General features: G+C 38.1%; 1 pseudogene; it reads right to left on the bottom strand.

Annotated features, from left to right (window-relative positions):
- Positions 1-3233: 3233 nt before the first annotated feature.
- On the bottom strand, positions 3234-3765 carry LOC129657268 (ferritin light chain-like; annotated as a pseudogene).
- Positions 3766-7017: the final 3252 nt, after the last annotated feature.

Here is a 7017-nt window from a genome sequence, read left to right as displayed (position 1 = left end):
ATGGGGTAGTAGGATATCTCTTACTAAACCATATTCTTTCAACAACATTCCACACTAAGAATGATTTAATCCAAATTTTCAAATGATAAAATTTGCACAGGTATAATTGTTATTATACTATATATATATATATATGTACATAGCAGATGACATGATGCTATATATAGAAAAACCTAAAGATGCCCAACTATTAAAACTGATAAATGAATGCCACAAGGTAGTAGAATGCAAGATTAATCTACAGAAGTCAGCTGCATTTCTTTATACTAACAATGAAATATCAGAAACAGAATATAAACAACAATCCCCTTTAAAATCACATTAAGAAAAATATTTAGGAATAAATCTCACCAAGGAGGTGAAAAGCTTATATGCTGAGAACTACAAGACAATAATAAAGGAAACTGAAGATGATTTAAAAAATAGAATGATATCCCATGCTCTTGGATTGGAAGAATTAATATTGTTAAAATGTCCATACTATCCAAAGCAACCTACATATTTAATGTAATCTCTATCAAAACATCCATGACATTTTTCACAGAACTAGAGAAAATAATCCTAAAATTTATAAGGAATCATAAAAGACCCAGAATTGCCAAAGAAATCCTGAGAAAAAAGAAGAAAGCAGGAGGGCTAATCCTTCCAGACTTCAGACAATACTACAAAGCCACAGTAATCAAAACAGCATGGTATTGGCACAAAAACAGACACATGGGTCAATGGAACAGAATAGAGAGCCCAGAAATAAACCCACACACCTATGGTCAATTAATCTTCAACAAAGGAGCCAAGAATATACAATGGGGAAAGGATGGTCTTTTCAGAAAGTGGTTTTGGGGAAGTTGTACAGATGCATGCAAATCAATGAAGTTAGAAAACTCCCTCACAGCACACACTAAAATAGATTCAAAATGGTTTAAAGACTTAAATATAAGACATGACACCATAGACGTACCACTATTGGTGGAAATGTAAATTGGTGCAGTCATTATGGAGAACACTAGAAGTTCCTTAAAAAACTAAAAATAGAGATATCATATGATCCATTAATCCCACTCCTGGACGTATATCCAGACAAAACGTTGAAAAGATTCATGCACCTCTATGTTCACAGTAGCACTATTTACAATAGCCAAGATGATGTATGATATTATATGTGTGTGTGCGTGTATGTACAACAGAATATTATCCAGCCATAAAAAAGAATGAAATAATGCCTTTTGCAGCAACATGGATGGACCCAGAGATTATCATACTAAGCAAAATCAGAACAAGAAAGACAAATACTATGTGATATCACTTATATGTGGAATCTAAAATACAACACAAATGAACATATTTATGAAACAGACTCACAGACATAGAGAACAGAGTTGTAGTTGCCAAGGGAGAGAAAGTGTGGGAGAGAGATGTATCAGAAGTTTGGGGATTAGCAGATGCAAACTATTATACACAGGATGAATAAACAAGGTACCATTGTGTAGCACAAGAAACTATATTCAATATCCTGTGGTAAACCATAATGGAAAAGAATATGAAAGAATATGTATGTGTATAACTGAATCACTTTGTTGAGCTGGCCAGACTCCTCTGTCCATGGGGATTCTCCAGGCAAGAATACTGGAGTGGGTTGTCACGCCCTCCTCCAGGGGATCTTCCCAACCCAGGAATTGAACCCAGGTTTCCCGCATTGAAGGCAGATTCTTTACCAGCTGAGCTACCAGGGAAGCCCCTTTGTTGTACAGCAGAAATCAAAACAGCATTGTAAATTAACTATACTTCAATAACATTTTTTAAATATGATCATTCACATCTAAATGTAACACTGCATCAATTCAATGGAATATGATGCCCCATACAAAAAAGGAAAAAACTCTTATAAATGCATATGAAATTATCTCTCAGGTATATTTCTCAGGAAAATAACAAAGTATAATAAAATAAGAACAGGAGTTTTTAAAAGTAGTGTATCAGGAGGGACATACAGGTATTGACTCATCATGGTAAAAAAGATCTGGCTTGACTCAAACAATCTGGAAGGATATGTAATAAAATGGTAACACTTGTTGAGTCCTGGGGTGCTGGAGCTGGATGACCATGGAACAGTTATGGAATGGATACTTTCCACAGAAATATTTGTTTACACCTTTGTAAAAATGTGAATCATCTTAGTGTATTATTTATTCAAAAATAATTGAAACTAAAACTGAACAAACATTTAAGGCATGAAGTAGTCTTATGAATCTTAGTACTGGTAAATTTTGTTGTTCTCATTGTTCAGTCACTAAGTTATGTCTGACTCTTTACAACCCGTTGAACTATAGCACGCCAGGCTCCTTCGTCCTCCACTATCTCCCAGAGTTTTCTCAAATCATTGAGTCAGAGATGCTATCTAGCCATCTCATCTTCTACCACCCCCATCTCCTTTTGCCTTCAATCTTTCCCAGTATCTGAAAGTGAAAGTGAAAGTCGCTCAGTTGTGTCCGGACTCTTTGCAACCCCATGGACTGTCCATGGATTTCTCCAGGCTAGAATACTGGAGTGGGTAGCCTTTCCCTTATCCAGGGGATCTTCCCAACCCAGGGATCGAACCCAGGTCTCCTGCATTGCAGGTGGATTCTTTACCAGCTGAGCCACAAGGGAAGCCCAAGAATACTGGAGTGGGTAGCCTATCCCATCTCCAGCAGATCTTCCTGACCAGGAATCGAACCAGGGTCTCCTGCATTGCAGGTGGATTCTTTACTAACTGGGCTATAAAGGAAGCCCTCATTTCCATTGAGTATGCTCTTTGCATCAGGTGACCAAAGTAGTGGAGCTTCAGCTTCAGCATCAGTCTTTTCAATGAATATTCAGGGTTGATTCCATTAAAATTGACTGCTTTGATCCCCTTGCTGTCCAAGGGCCTCTCAAGGGTCTTCTCCAGCACCACAGTTCAAAAGCATCAACTTTTCCACACTCAGTTTTCTTTATTATCCAGCTCTCGCATCCGCATCCGTATATGACTACTGAAAAAACCACAGCTTTGACTATATGTTCCTTTGGTGGCAACATGATGTCTCTGCTTCTTTTTTTTTTTTTTTTTCTGAAAAAAGCTTTATTGTTTCCATTTGGCCCAAGGCTTGAGAGAGGGCTCCAGAGTGTTGAAAAACTGCCTAGTTGATTCAGAGAGGGGCTTCAGGCAGCCCTGATGTTAAGGGAGCTCCTCAAAGGCTACTGGGTTCCAGAGACTCCTAGTCATGCTTGAGGATGAGCTTTTCAAAAAGATATTTGCCCAACCCAGCCTGGGGACCAACCAGCCTGCAGAGGTGAGTCAGGTGGTCACCCATCTTCTTGAGAGTTTCACCTCATTTGGAAGTGGTTCTCCCGGAAGTCACAGATGCGGGGGTCTACGCAGGCAGAACCCAGTCTATGCAGACCCAAAAGGGCCTGGTTCAGATTCTTCTCCTTGAGAAGGGTGGCTTCCATAGCATCCTAGGTTTTACCCCACTCATCTTGAGATGCTTCTGTATGTCCAGGGAGAGGGCACAGCCGCACTGGTTTTGCATTTTCAAGAGACGCTGTGTGCCCTCATGCTTCTCCTTGACCAATTTGCAAAAAAAAAAAAAAAAAAAAAAGTGGCCCACATCCTCCAGAACCACATCGTCCTGGTCGAAATAGAAGCAAAGAGAGAGGTAGGTGTCAGAGATCCACAGATGCATGTTGACCAGGAGGTGGAGGGCAGGCTCCACCTATTGAATAATTCTGATGAATCTGGGAGCTCATGGTTGATCGGTAATAAGAAGTTAAGATTAAAAAAAATGGTTGCTGGTCCCAGTGATCACGGACAGCTGAGTGGCTGATTCTGAATGTTGTGACTGGAAAAAAAGGTTGGAGAGTGGTCGGAGCCTGAAGCAAGTGGCATCCCTAGGTCTGTTCCATCCAAGCACTGTGGAAGCAAGAGACAGATCCGCGGGACTGCTGAGTGCACTTCCGATGTCTCTGCTTTTTAATACACTGTCTAGATTTGTTTTCTTGCACCATCATAATAATCCTGGGGAAGTATAGATGACATCAGAAATCACATATTTCATATACCTTCTTATATAGTTTCACAATTGGCTATAGATGCTAAGGAGAATGAGAAACTGCAGAAGCATACTTCAGAAGTTACATCTAGCTTTAAAGCTTTAAAATCCAATTAACTCTTGATCATTGCACATAGTATTTTGCACTGAAGAATAATAGAATTGATCTTAAAGAGATTAAGGAAAAGCAAAACAGAAAATTTACCCTTTGCAAATGCAATCATTTTCATACTAGTTGGAAACTAGACAACAAGCTATATTAATGTACACATTATTGAATAGCCCCTCTAAGATTATGAGGTTCTCTCAAGCACACACCATCTCTTACTGATCTTTGTAATCTTTGTAATCTTTGTAACCAGTATCTAGAGCAATGATTTTCAAGTTATGTTTCTGTGGACACTGGAGTGCTTCAGATATTCTGTAAATATTTTATTTTATTTACTTCTTTTAATTATATATAGTGTTTAAACTATGTATGTATGTATACACCTATATACATATATATCTATATGTTATATATATCATACATATTAATAATATATATATTATATATAAACACATTTTATTTAAGATTTTATATCCAAATTGGAGACTTTGGAGACAGTGAAAATATTAATTTCTGGGGATCTCCCTGGTGGTCCAGTGGTTTAGGACTCCATTCTTCCTGTGCAGGGGACACAGGTTCAATTCCTTGTTGGGTAACTAAGATCCCTCATGCTGCATGGTGCAGCCAAAAAAAAAAAAAAAAAGGAGAGAGAGAGAACAAAATATTAAGTTCCGTGACTAGGGAATCTTATTTTTAAATAAATCTAAGAAAAATATTCTCTATGCATATATTAGAGCTTCTGAACATGTCAATGCTTAGGAAGGTTGAAACTTTGTAACTGGTATTTTTCTAACACTCAGAACTAGACATATCCACGTATATAAAATTTTATAGAAGATTTATTCTGTTCTGCTGGATAGGCAATTTCAAACTGATTCTTTCTAGTCCCTCTTGGATGAAGAAAAATATCTGACTTCAAATTACCTTACTCCTTAAGATGGCTAAAGCCTCCAACCTTTTGGGAGTGTGTGCATTACAAGTGTCCTGGGCAACTGTCAAGGTCACTGTCAAGCAGAAAATTATCTGAAAGTGGGCTGAGCAGAGCTTCAAAGTACAGAGGATGTCACTCCAAACTGGATAAATGATGGCAAACGGGCCCTTTTTGTGGCTGGTTTTGACCAGAGACAACAATAGAACAACACGGAACTCTTCTAGGTTCCATGAAGTTTCCCGGTTCTAGAACATTTGAGGGAGGCCTGCTCTGGCTGCTTGGAGTGAAGGGGGAGGGGATTGTGAAATTCTGTCTCTTACCTCTTCTTTAGTCATGTATAATTTATAACTGTGTGCATATTCTGTATATCCATGGGAAAGTCGATGTTGCCATCTTGCTGATGTCACTCTAGATACTTGGAACTATTTTTCTTGAAACTTTGCAACTTAGGGCTCCCCTGGTGGCTCAGACAGCAAAGCGTCTGCCTGCAATGAGGGAGACCCGGGTTCGAGTCCTGGGTCAGGAAGATCCCCTGGAGAAGGAAATGGCAATCCACTCAGCACTCTTGCCTGGAAAATCCCATGGACGGAGGAGCCTGATAGGCTGTAGTCCATGGGGTCGCAGAGTCGGACACGACTGAGCGACTTCACTTTCACTTTCACTTGCAACCTTGGTGTTAGAGACATTTGAAAAAAACTGGCCCAGGTCAATAACCATGACAAAAAGCAGGTTGAAGACAAATTTAAAATTCCCTTCTTATCCAAGTAAGACCATTTTACCCTTAGCAAAATTCAGAGTCATATAGCATAGTTAAAAAGGAAAATTTGAGAAACATATAGGTTGGAAAGTAGTCTTGCAAATATTGTTACTTCAACCTTGAAGTAAGGAGATAACATAAGAATTATGAGTCATTGCAAAGTAATTTGATTTCAAGAACTTGATTTTAATAACCATAGATGGACAAAACAAACTTACTTTATTCATGTAGGGGTTAGTTGTGATAAATAATAGTCTTATTTTCAATAGCCCTTAATGCTTTTTCAAATTTGGTAGAATATATTTTACCTTTTAAAAATATATGAAATTTATTTATAAGTGAGAAAATGTTCACATATAGTCTTAATAAACTGGGCTTTGTAAATATAAATTCTCAATATTTCATACAGGAAATAACTTTCTCAGGTTATTTCACAACTGTCATTGATTCATTCATTCATTCAACAAATATTATTGCTTCATATTAATTTTAAAAATCCTATTGTCATAAAATTTACCTTCTAGCACAGGGAAACAAACAATATTAGCATAATAAATAAGTAAATTATATTTTAAAGGGTGCATGGTATTATGGAAAAATTAAAATTGGAGCAAATAAAAGGAGACTTGGAGTGCAGGCAACATAAGATTGCTAGCAATTTTAAATAAGGCAGGCAGAGTAGACCTCACTGAGAGTGTGATAGCTGGGCAAACATTTGAATGGGATAAGGTAGGTGTCACATATGTATAAGGATAAAAAATGTTCAAGACAAAGGGAAGAATTAGTGCAAAGGCTCTGAGACAGGAGCATCCCTGATGTATGGGAAGAATAGTGACAGTCAGTGTGTCTGAAATAGAGTGATCAAATGGAGAGAGACCAGAAGAAGTCAGAGAGGTAAAGACAGCAGATCACAGAGCATCCTATTGGCCATTGAAGGGATTTCGACTTTCACCCAGAGTGAAATGGAAAGGCAATGTACGATTTGCCTATATAATATAGCAAACAGTATTACTCTTGCACAATAAGAATTGTATAATAGTATGAAAGTGAAAGTCGCTCATTTGTGTCCAGTTCTTTGCGACCCAGTGAACTGTACCTCTCTCCATGGAATTCAACAGGAAAGAATACTGGAGTGGGTTGCCATTCCCTTCTC

The sequence above is a fragment of the Bubalus kerabau genome, chromosome 7 (assembly GCF_029407905.1).
Source record: "Bubalus kerabau isolate K-KA32 ecotype Philippines breed swamp buffalo chromosome 7, PCC_UOA_SB_1v2, whole genome shotgun sequence".
Taxonomy (NCBI): Eukaryota; Metazoa; Chordata; class Mammalia; order Artiodactyla; family Bovidae; genus Bubalus; species Bubalus kerabau.
Note: the sequence above shows the minus strand (reverse complement) of the source record. Positions and strands in the feature narration are given on the sequence as shown.